An 18746-nucleotide genomic window follows, 5' to 3' on the forward strand; every position below is an offset into this window, starting at 1 on the left:
TGACTGAATTATATCTATTAAGATAACCTCTCTTCAGTTTTTCATGAATTTCAGATATGACGTTGAAAAGTTATTGAACTTTTTTCTTTGAAAACGCGATGGGCGGATCATGCGCTCATGGCGCAGCTGTTTATTCCTACATTTTATGATACAAAAAACTCTTATCGAGTTTCGATATTTCAATGTATCTTGTCCCAAGTCTATGAATACGAAATATATCAAAATCATAAACATTTAGAGCACAGTTGCTAGTAAGAACCCATTTTTAAAAAAGATGCGGACATTTATATTCGAAGGAAACTTTAGTTTATTATTTATTGTTGAGGTGTGTAAAATCGGAAACTGGATCTGGAAATTTTATGTACATGTCAGGAAAAATTTATTTTTGGGATTTATATTGACCCCCCTCCCCTATAAATAATGGATTATGAATTATAAATTTTAACTTTGCGCGGGAATTAGAAAACGTTAAAAAAAGTAAAATGGGTTATACGAGAGCCTGGATTGTAAAGTAAAATTATAGGTATACACGAGAAAAGTGAATGTTGGAAAATCTTCGGTCGGAGGCGGATAAAAAAATGACGGAAATCCGTATTCTTACGATAAAAACTAATAGTTATATGAACTACATTTTCTTTTAAAATGTCCTGTTCAAAAATATATAGGATCTCAACATCTGTCTATTTTTTATTCTAAATTCAAAATAATTTCAAAGTTATCTGATGAAACGAAACTTGTTTGGATTATTTCATCTGAAGATTTGTTTGTTACTTCAAATTTATCTAAATTACTGCACTCCTTTTTTGAAGAACGAAAGAAACATCTAGAAATTATCAATATAGTTTGAAAAAATAGAAAAAAATATAATAAAATCGATCAGGAGTTGATTCCCAGAGTCCTAGGTCTATAAGTTGATTAAGAAATTAGATTTCTTCAGATCACAGTGGCTTCGAAAATGACTTAATGTGTTGGCAATGACATTGTTTATAATTATGTTACTTTGTTTAAATATGTAAACATGTTTTTATATACCGCAAAAAATTTTGCGGTCGTATATTGGTATCACGTCGTCTTCGTCGTCGTCGTCGGGGCCAGTGTCGTCCGAAGACATTTGGTTTCCGGACAATAACTTTAGTTTAAGTGTATGGATCACTATGAAATTTTACCAAAAGGTTCAATACCACAAAAGAAAGGTTGTGATTGTTTTTGGGGGTGATGGTCCCAACCGTTTAGGAATTAGGGGCCAAAAAGGGGCCAAAACAAGCATTTTTCTAGTTTCAGGACAATAACTTGTGTATAAGTATTTTGATTGCTCTGAAATTGTACCACAAGGTTCAATACCACAAGTAGAAGGTTGGGATTCATTTTGGGGGTATTTGCCTAAATCGTTTAGGAATTATGGGCAAAAAAAGGGTCTAAAACAAGCATTTTTCTAGTTTTCAGACAATAACTTGTGTTTAAGTGTATGGATGTCTCTTAATTTGTACCACATTTTACAAAAATAAAATTTCTTCAAAATTATTTTTTTTGGAAAAGGGGGAGGGGGAAAAATTTTTTTTTTTTGGGGGGGGCAATTGTTTTCCTCAAAAGAAAATTCCCTTCAAATATTATTTTTTTGGAGGGGGAGTAAATAACAAAATTTTGGTGGGGTCAATTTTTTTTCCCTCAAGATTTAAGAAATTGTCAATTTTCCAAAGAAAAAAATTGGGGGTCACAATTTATTTTGCTAATTCTTTGTATATAGTCTGAAAACAGATTTACTAAGTATTGCACAACAGCACAGTGTATTGCACAACAGCAAGAAATCTTCAATTGAATATAAATTCAAATCATACATTTGGATTCAGGACAATAACTTTAGTTTAAGTGTATGGATCTCTATGAAATTTAATCAAAAGGTTCAATACTACAAAAGAAAGTTTGGGGTTGTTTTTTTGGGGTGATGGTCCCAACCGTTTTGGAATTAGGGGCCAAAAAGGGGCCAAAACAAGAATTTTTCTAGTTTCAGGACAATAACTTGTGTATAAGTATTTTGATTGCTCTGAAATTGTACCACTAGGTTTAATACCACAAGTAGAAGGTTGGGGTTTATTTTGGGTGTAATTGCCCAAACCGTTCAGGAATTATGGGCCAAAAAGGGTCTAAAACAAGCATTTTTCTAGTTTTCAGACAATAACTTGTGTATAAGTGTATGGATGTCTCTTAATTTGTACCACATTTTACAAAAAGAAAACTTCTTCAAAATAATTTTTTTTGGAAAAGGGGGGGAGGGGTAAAAAAATATTTTTTTGGTGGGGGGGGCAATTTTTTTTTCTCAAAAGAAAATTCTCTTCAAATATTATTTTTTTGGAGGGGGAGTAAATAACAAAATTTTGGGTGGGGTCAATTTTTTTTTCCTCAAGATTTAAGAAATTGTCAATTTTCCAAAGAAAAAAATTTGGGGTCACAATTTATTATGCTAATTCTTGTATATAGTCTGAAAACAGATTTACTAAGTATTGCACAACAGCACAGTGTATTGCACAACAGCAAGAAATCTTCAATTGAATATAAATTCAAATCATACATTTGGATTCAGGACAATAACTTTAGTTTAAGTGTATGGATCTCTATGAAATTTAATCAAAAGGTTCAATACTACAAAAGAAAGTTTGGGATTGTTTTTTTGGGGTGATGGTCCCAACCGTTTAGGAATTAGGGGCCAAAAAGGGGCCAAAACAAGCATTTTTCTAGTTTCAGGCCAATAACTTGTGTATAAGTATTTTGATTGCTCTGAAATTGTACCACAAGGTTTAATACCACAAGTAGAAGGTTGGGGTTTATTTTGGGTGTAATTACCCAAACCGTACAGGAATTATGGGCCAAAAAGGGTCTAAAACAAGCATTTTTCTAGTTTTCAGACAATAACTTGTGTTTAAGTGTATGGATGTCTCTTAATTTGTACCACATTTTACAAAAAGAAAAGCTCTTCAAAATTAACTTTTTTGGAAATGGGGAGTGGGGAGGGGGAGTAAATATTTTTTTTTAGGGGGAGGCAATTTTTTTTCCTCAAAAGAAAATTCTCTTCAAATATAATTTTTTGTGGAGGGGGGTAAAAAAAAAATTTTGGGGGTAAACAAATATTTTTTAGGGGGGGATCAATTTTTTCCCCCTCAAGATTTAAGAAATTGTCAATTTTCCAAAGAAAAAAAATGGGGGTCACAATTTATTTTGTTAATTCTTTGTATATAGTCTGAAAACAGATTTACTAAGTATTGCGCAACAGCACAGTGTATTGCACCACAGCAAGCAATCTTCAATTGAATATAAATTCAAATCATACAACCAATTTCAAGTTCTTTGACACATTTATTCTGTGTCAGAAACCTATAATGTGTCAAATATTAAATTACAATCACAATTCAGACCTGTATTAAGCTTGAATATTGTGTCCATTTTTGTTCAGGGTTGGACCTCTGCGGTCGTATCCAGCTGCGCTCGGCGAAGCAGTTTATTGTTTAAATGTACTTTAAATCATTTTAATCAATCAAATCTATTACTGTGCTTTATTTTGTATTTCATTTAATTCAAATTTTGGGCACCATGATTGGTTAATAAAATATCGCGTAATCACGAAAAAAGGCGGGTCTGTTCCGACGACGTCTGGGGTTTAATATTTATTAAAAAAAAAGATGAAACGTTTTTATTTATAAAGACGTTGTGATTGATTTCGGGGTTTATTGTCCCAACTGTTTAGGAATTAGGGACAAAAAAGGGGGAAAAAAAGAAGCATTTTTCTTGTTTCAGGACAATAACTTGTGTATAAGTATATGAATCTCTATTGTACCACAAGATTACATACTTCAAAAGGAAGGTTGGGATTGATTTGGGGGTAAATGCCCAAACTGTTTAGGAATTACGGACCAAAAAAGGTGCCAATAATAAAGAATTTTCTGGTTCCCGGGCAATAACTTGAGTATAATTCTATGGATCTCTATGAAATTGTAATACAAGATTCCATACCAAACAAAGACATTAGGGGTTATCGCTTAACCGTTGAGGAAAAGGCGTCAAAACAATACTTTTCTAATACTTTGTACAAACTGCTTATTTCTTGACCAATTTCACTTACTCTAAACGTGTATTTATATTTTGGATTTTGGTCCCGTTTTTAAATTTGGTTCACATTGATGTCAAAAGGGTCCAAAAGTAGACTTTGTTAGATTTCATCAAAAATTTAATTATTGGGGTTCTTTGTAATGTCTAATCTAACCGTGCAATGAAACGTTTAATTTTGGGCCCCGTTTTGAAATTGGTCCACATTAAGACCCAAAGGGTTCAAATTAAACTTTGTTTTATTTGAAATAAAAATGAAATCTTGGATTCTTTGATGTGCTACATTCAACTGTGTATCTATTTTTTTCAATATTTCGCCCGGTTTTCAAATTGGTCTACACTCAGGTCCAAATGGTAAACAATTAAAATTTTTAATATTGTGTGCTGTTTTTGTTTCCTTGTTACATATGTCGTGGCTCTGTACTTATACATCCCGTCATAGTGTTATTGTGCTATGCTAAATATTTGTACTGCTGTCTTTCATTTTTACTAATGTGCTTTGTCTATATGCCTTTTTATGTTTCTTTGTTACATATTTGTTTGTTTTTATAGTGATTAAGATTATAACACAATGTTGACTGCTGTTCCCAATTTTTGACATTTTTACCTATTATATCTGTTTGTTTTGTTCACACATCGTTGTCAACATAATGGAATTTTATGCGATTGTCATACAAGTGAGACGTTTACCTAGCCATAAAACCAGGTTTAAGTCACCATTTTCTGCATAAGAAAATACCTGTACTACGTCATGAATATGACATTTTTTATTCATTCGTTTGATGTGTTTGAGCTTTTGATTTTGCATTTGATTAGGGACTTTCCGTTTTGAATTTTCATCGGCGTTCGGTATTTTTGTGATTTTACTTTTGCTACTTCACATGTGTTTTGACTCTCTTTTCAAAGTTTTAACAGAAACCAAATAAAGGCAACAGTAGTATACCGCTATTTAAAGGCAGATTAACAATGGCATTTGATTTTCGTCTAGCCATGACTGAGGAAAGGATGCGAAGGATTTTGCTTCCGGCGGCTTTTGTCATCAGCGTCTCCAACAAATTGTAAACAAATGTGATTATGTCAGCTTAAGGGAAACCATCAATGGTAATATAAAGACGGACAAAAGGGTTATTCAAACACACTACAGGTGGAACACCAACTGACAACGCTATGGCAAAAAAAAAAACGAAAAACAATCAAAAGACAAACAGTAGTATGCAAAACATAACATAGAAAACTAAAAACTGAGCGAAACGAACCCAACCAAAAACCGGGGATGATTTCAGGTGTCTAGATGCGTTAACAGATCCTGTTCCACACGTGACACACATACAAGTTAATCATTCTTCATATGTAGTTACATTGGCATTAGCACATCCATTGCCGTGAAGATTATTTCACCCGTCATTCATGGACTTTGAAACGTATGTATATTTTTTGTTTTGACAGTGTCAGTTTAAAGGAAACTAAATGTTCAATCATTTATAATTATAATATTTGGTATGCAGTTGTATGATTCTGGAGATTTTAACATTGTTTAACTACTGTCACCTTAATGTATAAACATTATCATATCTTATATCAATGGATATTATTTTTGGCCGCTTACCTCAGACATGGTTTATTTACCTTGAAAATTATGCACAGTTTACATGGTCAAGATTGTGACTTGGTCGAGTCTGATTCTGTTTGATCTGTTTTGATAGCAATTTTAAAAGTTGTATTAAGCATGTGATATGAGTTTCTACCTTTGCTGACTGCAGAATGACACTGTATAGTTTATATCAGATTTAATATAACATGTTCTACAAAACGGATCATACCGGATGAGATGGTTACCGATAGCCTGTTAAATTCGAAACTGGCCGACATGGAACTTTTGCCGTATTTTCAGATACAAAAGATTTATTATTTAGCCATACTTAGTTTTGACACACTTTTGAAAATGCTATATATGTAGGGCTCACTCAATAGATACGTTGAACTCTTTGTGAATTGGACAAACAGAAGAGAGTTCTGATCTCTGATTCCCTTAATTATGGCGGACACTGAAATCCTTGTATGATATCTGCAAGTTGTTCTATAACTGTGTATTATGCTGGTGCTCATTTGTATGAACTATTTAGCACCATTATGGGCTATAACTTTTTAAAGCGCTGAAAATGTACCTTAATAAAGTACCATATTTAAAAATCTAGATAAAGTGTTTGTACTTATAAAGCACCACACAATAAAAGTACTTAAAGTGTAAATTAAGTAGCGATTATTGATATTGGTATTTATATTTTTGATTTTGTATTACACATTCATTTGGCATTAGGGCATCAAGCTTCTTTCATTCAGTGCAAAACAACACATATTGCATAAATAGCTTCAGTTTGCAATCATGTCATTAATATTTAATGAGCTATGATCAATAGCTTTACCCTAAACGATATTTGACCAAATGACTTACTGTGTATAAAAGACCTTTTTAGGTAAAGATGACTATGTAAATTAATACAAATTTATGACGTTATAACGATATCACAATTGACCTTCCTGTACTAAACTGTACAGAATATATCAACCTGCATGTTCATCAATAAAATTCACACAGTTTTTGAAAGTCTTAAATAATAAGTTTACCAAGTTTTGCATTTTCAAAGGTCAAATAGTTGAGCGTATCTTACCTCCACCTATATAGTTTGGAGAAAATCTTTAATTCTCCTTTTGTTGTTTTTTTCTGCAGTAAATTTTGTTCAAGTTTATTTTAGACATCCCACACGATCGTTTCTTACTGTACTGTTTTTGAAGTTGCTTCTGTTTGTGACATTGCTACTGTTTATGACGTTGTATGACATCTGCCCTGCAGTTCAGCGAAGCATATTAGTTAACAAAACGGCATGAAATGATTTCAGGTGGTTTAGAAATTTAAGTTTACTTTCAGAAACGGAATACTTCTTCCTATAGTAATGGTGTTTTTTAGTTTGTTTCCTTATAAATCTGCTTACCCTTCCGGAGCTGCTAAAATCACCCCCAGTTTTTGGTGGGGTTCTTGTTGCTTAGTCTTCAGTTTTTAACCGGATTTTCGAAGGAAATATCGGTTATTGATTTGGGGATGTACGACGGGCGGGCGGCTGCCAAACAGTGTCTCTTCAATAACATGAAAATGCTGTGATGATTTTTTTTTCAAATTTAGATATGTTGTTTCTCGTGACTAAATGCAGTTCAAGTTTAATTTTCACGATTGTAGTATTTCTCCTTTTTGAGTTATTGCTATTTTTAATATCCATAGTGGTATTTTAAAATATTTTTCTCTTGTAATCATAAGCATATGGTAAATGTCTTATCTCACAATTATAATTGGAGTGACAGATTTATTTGAAAATTTTCTATTTCCTAAGTGGTGATGAATTTAAGCTATATTATAAGACATTTTGAAGTTAATTACATTACTAATTATTATATATGTAATGTTAGAGTACTATGTTAAACCATAGTTCTGTTCGAAGGGAAATAACCCTTCAGATTTGCAAGTATGATTTTCATTATTAATTAGATCTGGGAAATATCTTAGCATATGATAATCATTGGAGTGACAGATTTATTTGAAATTTGCTAGTAGGACTGTATAAATAAAGTTTGAAAGTTACTGTTCATTATTAGCCACTTTGAAGATAATTACAGATAAGTTTTATAGGTTTTTAAGAGATAGACATTTTGAAGTTAATTACATTACTAATAATTATATATGTAATGTTAGAGTACCATGTTAAACCATAGTTCTGTTCAAAGGGAAATAACCCTTCAGATTTGCAAGTATGATTTTCATTATTAACTTTTCTTTTCTTTGGGAAATTGTTTGAAGAATTTTATGGTGTGTTTGTTATTCTGTAAACACTAATTTTCTGAGTGCTATATGTATATAATTGATTTGTTGTGTCTGTTAATTTTAATTTTTACTTGATCTGTTTGGGGTTCCAGATTTGAAAATTCATTAGATAATAATCTATTATTTATAAGTTAAAAAGTTAAAATTAAGATAAGATAAGTTGCAGATCTATATTAGTATGTTACAAATACAAATGAAAGAAAAAATATTGGGAACTATCAACTATATATATAAAGTTTGATTACAGTAAGTGATAAGATAACACACATCTGGTAATTGTCAATGCAATCACCCAATTATAATTGAAGTGACAGATTTATTAGAAAACTATTAATTATATTTGATTATAATTTAAAAATAAATATAACATCATATCTCTTTACATCATATCTAATTTAAGAGTCTATGGTTAAATCATATTTAATTTTAGATTTACATTATTGGTTCATGGAAATAAAGTTTGAGTTATTTCCATACGGATGTCAAGTTGGTTCAATATTCAACATTCGATTACAACATTCGATTTTCAACATTCAACATTCGTTTTCAACATTCAACATTCGATTTTTAACTTTCAACATTCAACATTCGTTTTCAACATTCAACATACAAAATTATTTTTTTTTGCAATTTTTGTTTTTGTTTTCAACATTCATTTTCAACATTCAACATTCGTTTTCAACATTCGATTTTCAACTTTCAAGATTCGTTTTCAACATTCAACATTCGATTTTCAACTTTCAACATTCGTTTTCAACATTCAACATTCGTTTCCAACATTCAACATTCGTTTTTAACATTCGATTTTCAACTTTCAACATTCGTTTTCAACATTCAACATTCGTTTTCAACATTCAACATTCGATTTTCAACTTTCAACATTCGTTTTCAACATTCAACATTCGTTTTCAACATTCAACATGTTCAACATTCGTTTTCAACATTCAACATGTTCAACATTCGTTTTCAACATTCAACATGTTCAACATTCGTTTTCAATATTCGATTTTCAACTTTCAACATTCGTTTTCAACATTCAACATTAGTTTTCTACATTCAACATTCGATTTTTAACATTCAACATTCGTTTTCGACATTCAACATTCGTTTTCAACATTCGATTTTTAAAATCGAATGTTGAAAACGAATGTTGAAAGTTGAAAATCGAATGTTGAAAACGAATGTTGAATGTTGAAAACGAATGTTGAATGTTGAAAACGAATGTTAAATGTTGAAAACGAATGTTGAATGTTGAAAACGAATGTTGAATGTTGAAAACGAATGTTGAAAGTTTACAACTTTCAACATTCGTTTTCAACATTCAACATTCGTTTTCAACATTCAACATTCGTTTTCAACATTCGATTTTCAATTTTCAACATTCGTTTTCAACATTCGTTTTCAACATTCGTTTTCAACATTCAACATTCGTTTTCAACATTCGATTTTCAACTTTCAACATTCGTTTTCAACATTTAACATTTCTTCCGCAGACTCTGATGACGTTTTACAAAGTTTAAGTAGCAGCTGCAAGCCATTCAACATCATATTAGTTGAAAAATTTATACTCCATAATTGGGCGAGTTCTGGATATTGCTGCTAAGGTGAGGAAAAAAATAACAATAAAACGACATTTATTTGATCTTGGAGGAAAATCAATAATGATACGAATGATACATAATTGTCTAACTGAATCAATCGAATGTTGAAAACGAATGTTGAATGTTGAAAACGAATGTTAAAAGATGAAAATCGAATGTTGAATGTTGAAAACGAATGTTGAATGTTGAAAATCGAATGTTGAAAACGAATGTTGAATGTTGAAAATCGAATGTTGAAAACGAATGTTGAATGTTGAAAACGAATGTTGAAAGTTGAAAATCGAATGTTGAAAACGAATGTTGAATGTTGAAAACGAATGTTGAATGTATAAAACGAATGTTGATTGTTGAAAACGAATGTTGAATGTTAAAAACGAATGTTGAATGTTGAAAACGAATGTTGAATGTTGAAAACGAATGTTGAAAGTTGAAAATCGAATGTTGAAAACGAATGTTGAATGTTGAGAACGAATGTTGAATGTTGAAAATCGAATGTTGAAAACGAATGTTGAATGTTGAAAACGAATGTTGAATGTATAAAACGAATGTTGATTGTTGAAAACGAATGTTGAATGTTAAAAACGAATGTTGAATGTTGAAAACGAAGGTTGAAAGATGAAAATCGAATGTTGAATGTTGAAAACGAATGTTGAAAGTTGAAAATCGAATGTTGAAAAACGAATGTTGAATGTTGAAAACGAAATCGAATGTTGAAAACGAATGTTGAATGTTGAAAATGAATGTTGAAAACGAATGTTGAATGTTGAAAATGAATGTTGAAAGTTTAAAATCGAATTTTGAAAACGAATGTTGAATGTTGAAAACGAATGTTGAAAACGAATGTTGAATGTTGAAAAAGAATGTTGAAAAAAAAGGAAATTGAAAAAAAAGTTTAACAAAAAAACATTTTGAATGTTGAATGTTGAAAACGAATGTTTAATGCTGAAAACAAATGTTGAAAGATGAAAATCGAATGCTGAATGTTAAAAACGAATGTTGAATGTTGAAAATCGAAAGTTGAAAACGAATGTTGAATGTTGAAAAAACGAATGTTGAATGTTGAAAACGAATGTTGAATGTTGAAAACGAATGTTGAAAGTTGAAAATCGAATGTTGAAAACGAATGTTGAATGTTGAGAACGAATGTTGAATGTTGAACATGTTGAAAACGAATGTTGAAAGTTTAAAATCGAATGTTGAAAACGAATGTTGAATGTTGAAAACGAATGTTAAATGTTGAAAACGAATGTTGAATGTTGAAAACGAATGTTGAATGTTGAAAATCGAATATTGAAAGTTGAAAATCGAATGTTGAAAACGAATGTTGAATGTCGAAAAAAAAAGATGAAAAGAAAGTTAAACAAAAAAAAAATTTGTGAATGTTGAATGTTGAAATCGAAAGTTGAATCTTGAAAATGAATAGTACCAAAAAGAAAAAAAAAAAAAAAAAATTGAATGTTGAATGTTGCATATTGAACCAACTTGACATGTTATTTCCAAAATTGAATTCTTGGGGTTCTTTAATATGCTGATTCTAGCAATGTACTTAGATTTTGGATATTGGGCCATAATAGGTAAATGTTCAATTTCAAATTTTTCAGTTCTTTGACCACATTTATTTTGTGTCACAAACCCATGCTGTATCAAATATTTAATCAGAGTCCAAATTCGGAGCTGTTTTAAGCTTAAATGTTGTGTCTATATTTACTCAACTGTTCAGGGTTCGATCTCTTTAGGAAAATCCGGTTTGCTGTCTCTCTGACAGCCTCTTGTCTATGTTGTGTTTTGTGTACTATTTGTTGTTTGTATTTTTTTCTTTTTGAGACATGGCGTTTTCAGTTTATTTTCGATTTATGTGTTTGAATGTCCCTCTGGTATCTATCGCCCCTCTTTTATACCTACGACATTTGTTATCTATTACACATACCGACATAATAGAGTTAAATTCTGTTCTACATTAATACAGGAGGGTTGAACACAGAGCCAGTGGTAGGGAGAATTAGCCTTATTTCCAGGATTTTACCCTAACTCTGCAAAGTTTTGCTTTGAACACTTTTTGTTATTTATTTTTTACTACATTTGTTAATTCATTCACATCTGACAGCAAAACGTTAACAACATTAAGGATCGATTTATCAAAAGATATGTAAATGTCTTTAAAAGTTTCACATCTTAAGAGCTTTTTTTCTAAATGCATCTTTCGATAAATCAACATTTTGATTTTTCGAATTTCAAACTACTGGTATTGTATTTCGAATATAATGAATCTCGTTTTAACAGCTCCCTTCTCGGCTTTTGATGTTTTCAGTTCAATACATTTTATTTGCCATTCTGTTACTATACGTGTACATTTATTTCATTAGGGTGTATCAGGACTGAATGACCATATAGAATCTAGTCGTGAAGCAGAAAAGCATACAGCCGCCGAGATACAGAAAATAGAGAAAAGTTCAAAGAGAACATTACAAGAAGTGGAGTCAAGTAAAAAAGTAGTAGAGCACACTGCTTCAAAAGTACAAAAACTAGATGAAAATTTAGAGAAAACATTAAAAGCTGTGGAAGCAAGTCAAGAATCAGTAGAGATAACTTTTGCTAAGTTAGAGAAGAAACAGGAGGAAAATGCAGAGAGAACATTACAAGCTGTTGAGTACACTGCTGCTAATATAGAGAAGAAACTAGAGGAAAATTCAGAGAGAACCATACAGGCTATGGAGTCAAATCAGAAATCAGTAGAGCACTCAACAGCTAATATAGAGAAGAAACTAGAGGAAAGTTCAGAGAGAACCATACAGGCTGTGGAGTCAAATCAGGAATTAGTAGAGCATACTGCTGCAAAGATACAGAAATTGGAAGAAAATACAGAGAAAACGATGCATGCCATCGATTCTAGTCGGGAAGAAGAAAACAATACGGCAACTAAGATACAAAAGCTTGAGGAACGAGTGGCAAAATGCGATAAGTGATTATGCCCATGTATATTTGTCCATGGGGAAATGTTAAGATAACATAAAAATATCAACTATAGATATCATTTTTATATCTAGATTATGCTTTAAAAAACAATTTTCTTATATGATAACGACTGTCGTAATGACTTACCAATTTATAAGCCTGTTATATTTGATGTTCTGTTGCATGTGGTGATTGTCTCATCCTCTTGGGTATCACCAGTCCAGCAGTCAGTCCCTTTGTGTTCGAAACAATCAGGGTTTTCTACCAAATTTAACACCGATTACAACATGTATTGAAGAAAAGAATTTAATTTTAAACGTAACAAGTGGACATTTAATTTTTATGTATTCAATTATTTCATTTTTTAATACGAAACACCTGACTATTTATTGTTCAATTATAAAGTAATGATTCATTTCCCTTGAAACATCAATTTTCTTTTCATAATTCATCAACTCAAAAGTAGGCCTTAAAGTCATATGATACGAGTGACTGGTGAAAAATAATGTTTATCCAATTCTTGAATCAATGCATGTATATATCATAAACTTAGTCTTCTGTGCACGATTTCATCATTTTTTACGTATCCATATCGTATAATGGTCAAAAAAATATTTCATTCGGTCTGTCAGGATGTGAAAATATGGCAGCTAATTAATTGTCGTGTTTTGAAGCCGAAGTTAACCGATTGTCATCTAAGTAAACAATTAACAAAGAAGCATGGATATTGAGGTAAGCACGTGTATAACATGTACAATAAGATATAGTTTATTTCGATGACGGAGCGATGCATATTGCGATCAACGGATTTTTACGAGAAAGGTCACGCTGAGTTTACAGCATACGGAAAACATATCGGCGAATATTTTCTTCTAAATTTGGACAAATTAAAGAATTTTCTTGAGAAAAAAGTATATGTACATAAGTTTTATTATAAAAACTGGCCATTTAGTTATAAAAAAACATATGCATCAATTTTTTTTTTTAATATGAAGTTTCATATGACTTTAGATAGAAAGATAATGCCGTTTGAAGGGAAATGAAATAGTTAACTTCTTGTTTGTATAGCTTCTTAACAAACCATAGTCTGGGCTTCCTATCATGATGTCTTTGATAGAAAAAGAAACTCATCAAGGATACCAGTTTTATATTTTTGAATGCCAGACGCGCGATTTGTCTACGATCGAATCAATAAGATTAAAGACCAAATCAAGTACGAAGTTCATGCACGAATGTTACTAGAAAGAGTTCCTAGTGGTAAAGTTCAAGTCAAACCTATAAAAGCTTAACGGATTCCATCATAATGATTGACCATTATGATAACAGTGTCAGAGTTATCAAATATATGTCCAAATTGTCGTCAACACATTCCAGCTTATTTTTAGTAAATTGTAACATTCCCGAATGAGACTAATCACAGAATTGGAAATTACCATGAACAACGCGATGCATGTCAAATGCGAAGCAAGATATGCTCACCTTCCAGACAAAAGGAGGTAACCCCGGATTTGGTTTTATTCTTGTTGCTGTAGTTTCAATGTAGTGCTTCGAAGACAGTTCTTTGTCTTTTCATTTTTTGTAATAATATTGTCGCTTTCAAATTGCCTCTGGTATCTTATTTATACCCCCGCTTTAAAAATGTGGGGGTATACTGTTTTACTTCTGTCTTTCCGTCCATCCATCCGTCCGTCCATCCATCCGTCCGTCCATCCATCCATCCGTCCATCTGTCAGTCCGTCAGTCTGTCTATCCGTCCCATGAAAATTTTTTGTCGCATTTTTCTCAGAAACTACAAAACAAGGATTTCTGAAATTTGGTTCCAGGGTTTATATAAGTCGGCTATACCGTGTGATGCGTTTTCAGATTCATCACTCAACAACTTCCTGTTTACCGAAATATTTGGGCGGGGGTATTATCAGTGAGCAGTAGCTCGCAGTTTTACTTGTTCTACCTTCTTTTTTCCCAAAGGTAGCATATTGGCTGATATTATGCTAAAAAGCATCTACTACATGACTGAACATTTCTTTACAGTTTTAGTTTTATTCTTTGGAAAATCTTGTAAAACATCATAAAGAAGGATACAGTTTCCCGCAAATGTGTCCGATTCCAACAACTAGAAACATACCATATATCACCTCAAATTTATATATCTGAGTACCGAAAAGTATCAGGACATGTAAAACAAACATGTACCAATGAAAACCCTTCGGGATCTTGTCAGGTATAACCTGCTTCATATTCGTCACTCATAATACTTTTATACCTAATTGTTGAGGTTAGTACAGAATGCGATTTTCATTTGGCACCCAGACAGGAAATAAAGGTTGTGGATAAGTTACGTCACCAATCGATTGATTGATCGATTAATTGGTGTTGAACGCCACTTTCAGCTTTATTGTGCTGTTTCATGGCTGTTAGTTGTTATTGGTGGAGGAAATCGGAGTGCTCAGTGAGAATCTCCGACCTTCGGAAGCAAACCAATAATCCTAGTTAATCAAGATTCTAGTCGAGCGCACCTGCCACGTGTGGATTCCGAACTCAGTGTTGACAGGCTAGTGATAGAGTAGTTTGACTACCTCGTCTCCTATCGAAAGTGTCGTCATATATGGCGTAAATCATGAAGATATCGCATAGTTCAGCGTATTTGAGAATGGGGATATATTAAATGCACATGCGTAACGTGTAGTCACGTGACAAGAGTTATGGAGGCCGCCATCTGAGGTGCCACTATTTGCGCATAACCATTAAACCAATAAACTATTAAGCTCTACTTCCGGTCTTGTTCGAAAAAGTAATGTTCCAAATATTTCATGGTCATTTTGTCGTTAGGAAAACCTTGATTTGTGGGTAATTTGTATATAGATGCTAATAAAAAGGGTCCACGTCCATATATCCTGTTACAGTAAACAAACGGATAGTTTAAAATTCTGACGTAGTTGAATTTTTAGAAGTCCGCGTTCACAAGTCTAGTTACAGAATAGATAGGTTCAAAGTCCGGATATGGTGTTTTGTTGAAGTATCGATATACCGAAATCGGGATTTCTCCGCATGTGTTCAATTTTCACTTTTGTTTTGCAGCAGCTAAAGAACCACTTAATTTTCCTGCATATTCCAAAATGTATCGCTGTTAAACCGTTGCAGAAATCAGTCTTTTGTGTTAACCGACAGATCACAATGATAGACATATCTAACTAAGAACTCCGTTTTCATAATTATTAAATTCGCTAATCATAAATGTCATACCTTTTGACAACACAGTAATCAGTGACATGACAACAAAGCGACTATCCATTTGTTGTTGTTATAGCCAGAAGATCTTGCTTAAAAAATTAAAAATAAATGCACAAATATGCTTTTAAAATGTTTAGTTATACCACCATAACCTTCAATGTAGGTGTAATACAACCAAATCATAGTATGTCACATCCGGCTCCATAAGAAAAAGGGTCGAAAAATAAATATTCCCTTGAATTTGACAGTTGTAGAAAATTATCCTACATTTCATTGCAGTAAAAGTTTCTGGGTCATAACCATAAAATCTATTTTTGTATTTGGTGCTTCTATAGAATATTTTTGGAAACTTGAGGTACTGGACAGGATAAAACTTTACTCATGCAAAGTTTTTCTTTATTTGAAACAAAGATAAATTCTGCACATTTTTTTGAAAAGTGCAAATTTAACAAAGACTAATAGGGAAAAATCAATGTTGGTATTACACCTAATATGGGAAGCTGCACATGCATCTTTGACCTTGTGGGTACTCTCACTTGTTAAAATTTAATGCTATTTAAGTGATATACTACAAAAAATGAAATATTCTGCGTGGATTTAGTCTCAAAAACACATTTGATGAGACAATTGCCTTGACAAAGGACTCTACCATGAATTTCAGTAGATAGAGCAAGCCATACTCAGTGTTTGGGGAGCTTTTTATGAATTTTTCTCCTTATTTCTTATACTCTGCTATAATAGAAAACTTTTTCCTAAGTGATACTTTAATAGATATATAGTTATAAATAAATGAAAGTAGTTTTAAAGCAGTAAGCAAAAATTATTCACTAGAAGGAACGCTTTTTATGTCCATCTCTTGAATGCGGCGTAAATTCAAGTTTCTTCTTGAAATCTCCTTGTAGTCAGTAAACTTTTATATGGGTAGTTCATTTAGCTTGAATACTTCAATAACTCATTTAATATAACATTTCTTTCATAAATGAGTGAAAGTAACCCTAACTTTTTTATTTATTGGCCTAAAAAATTGAAATTTTGAGGAAATGAGAGGTATAAATGGACCAAAAGAGGCCTTATAAAAAAGACAAAGAGGTCCATTAGTGGTATTTGTCATCCTGAAGTCATTTTTTGTATCATATTCAAAAGTAAAATCACAAAAATACTTACATCCGAGGAAATTCAAAACGGAAAGTCCATAATGAAATGGCAAAATCAAAAGCTCAAGCACATCAAACGAATGAATAACAACTGTCATATTCCTTACTTGGTACAGGCATTTTCTTATGTAGAAAATGGTGGATTGAACCTGGTTTTACAGCTAGCTAAACCTCTCACTTGTATGACAGTCGCATCAAATTCCATTATAATATTGACAATGATGTGCGAACAAAAAAAAACAGACATGATAGGTAAAAATGTCAAAAATAAGGTTACAGCAGTCAACATTGTGTTATAATCTTAATAACTATAAAAACAAACAAATATATAACAAAGAAGCACAAAAGGGCATATAGACAAAGCACATTAGCAAAAATGAAAGACAAGAATACAAAAATTTACCATAGCACAATAACACAATGACGGGATGTTAATCCTACATTTCATTGCAGTAACAAGTTTCTTGGTCATGAACATATATCTTGGGTGTTTCGAAGCACCATTATTTTTGTATTTGATGTTTCTAAAGAATATTTTGGAAACTTGAGGTTACATGGTTACTAAAACTTGTACACATGTAAAAAAGAGGTGAAAATTTGATTGGTTAACTTCCAGTGATGGTTATTTTCTTATATGCAATGAAATGTTATTTGAAATTTTGACTATAGTACTGGACAGGATAAAACTTTACTCATGCCAAGTATTTCTTTATTTGAAACAAAGATAAATTCTGCACATTTTTTAGAAAAGTGCAAATTTAACAAAGACCAATAGGGGAACATCAATGGTGGTATTACACCTTTAGCATGCCGCAATGTGCATAAGTTACTTTCCTTGTAAGTTCTCCGAAGTATGTGTAGTTTTTTTTGTAGTACTCGTATTTATTTGTAATCGATTACTAGTATCTACCAGTTAATAAAGATTATGCTTTTTACATCTCCACGGTAGGTGTAGTGTCCGAGGGAGATCATGTTTTTTCGAGTGAATCGGTCCTCTTTTTTGCGCACTTGAAAATAAAGTGACTGCTCTAAAAAAAAACACGAATATATAAAAATGAATTTACTCTCCAAAATGTCCCTTTCAATGCAAAAACAATATTTTTTGTAAAGTGTCTGTATATCTAAGTATATATAGATTCTATGTATGCATTTCCGTTGACATTTGCATTGGTATATGTATAAAGATGGCTTTAATCTATATTTTCGAAAAAAAAGCTTTGTAAGGCTAAATTACGTTTTTAAAACAAAATAATGTATGGTTGATAATATTTTTTTATCAAAAATACTAATTTACCTTCTATGATCCTGTTTATAAGGTTCGATGATCTTTTTAATGTATTACCAGTAAAGAAGTCTGTTTACATTTTTGATCATATTCACTCTAAAAAACGTGGTTACACTCGAAAAAATATTGAAATCACTCGAAAAAACACGATCCTAGCCGGACACTATACCTACAGTGATATCTTTCAATACTATACAGTGATTTGTTTTGCATGTATATTTTCATTCAGCAAAAGTTATTAACCTGCCCATTTTATCATCAAATCGCAAAAAAAAAAAAATTAGATTTGTGTGTTGGAGGCCGAAAAAAACTCCCTTCAGTGTACTGAAATTTCGAGTGCCAGAATCAGGATGGAGCCCGGGACCTTCAACACTACAACCCACAACTTGCAACGATATGTCTTAATCGGTAAGCCACGAACCCACACGCAGTTTGGTTTATGACTGAACTATCTTGAAATTATTGTCATTTTCTATAATGAGTTCAGAAGAAATCAAAATGATATCTTCTCGCTGATTTTCATTTTTATATTACCAAAGAGAGCTTACTACGTTTGC

The 18746-nt window shown here is 31.9% G+C and overlaps 1 long non-coding RNA gene across 1 annotated transcript; it reads left to right on the top strand.

Moving 5' to 3' along the window:
* The first annotated feature begins 9668 nt into the window (after positions 1-9668).
* Positions 9669-10245, top strand: LOC127699165 (uncharacterized). Its single transcript, XR_007981114.1, has 2 exons — positions 9669-10007; positions 10175-10245. It is a non-coding gene; the product is annotated as an uncharacterized LOC127699165 (long non-coding RNA).
* The last annotated feature ends 8501 nt before the right edge of the window (positions 10246-18746 follow it).

The sequence above is a fragment of the Mytilus californianus genome, unplaced genomic scaffold (assembly GCF_021869535.1).
Source record: "Mytilus californianus isolate M0D057914Y unplaced genomic scaffold, xbMytCali1.0.p SCAF_4, whole genome shotgun sequence".
Lineage (NCBI taxonomy): Eukaryota > Metazoa > Mollusca > Bivalvia > Mytilida > Mytilidae > Mytilus > Mytilus californianus.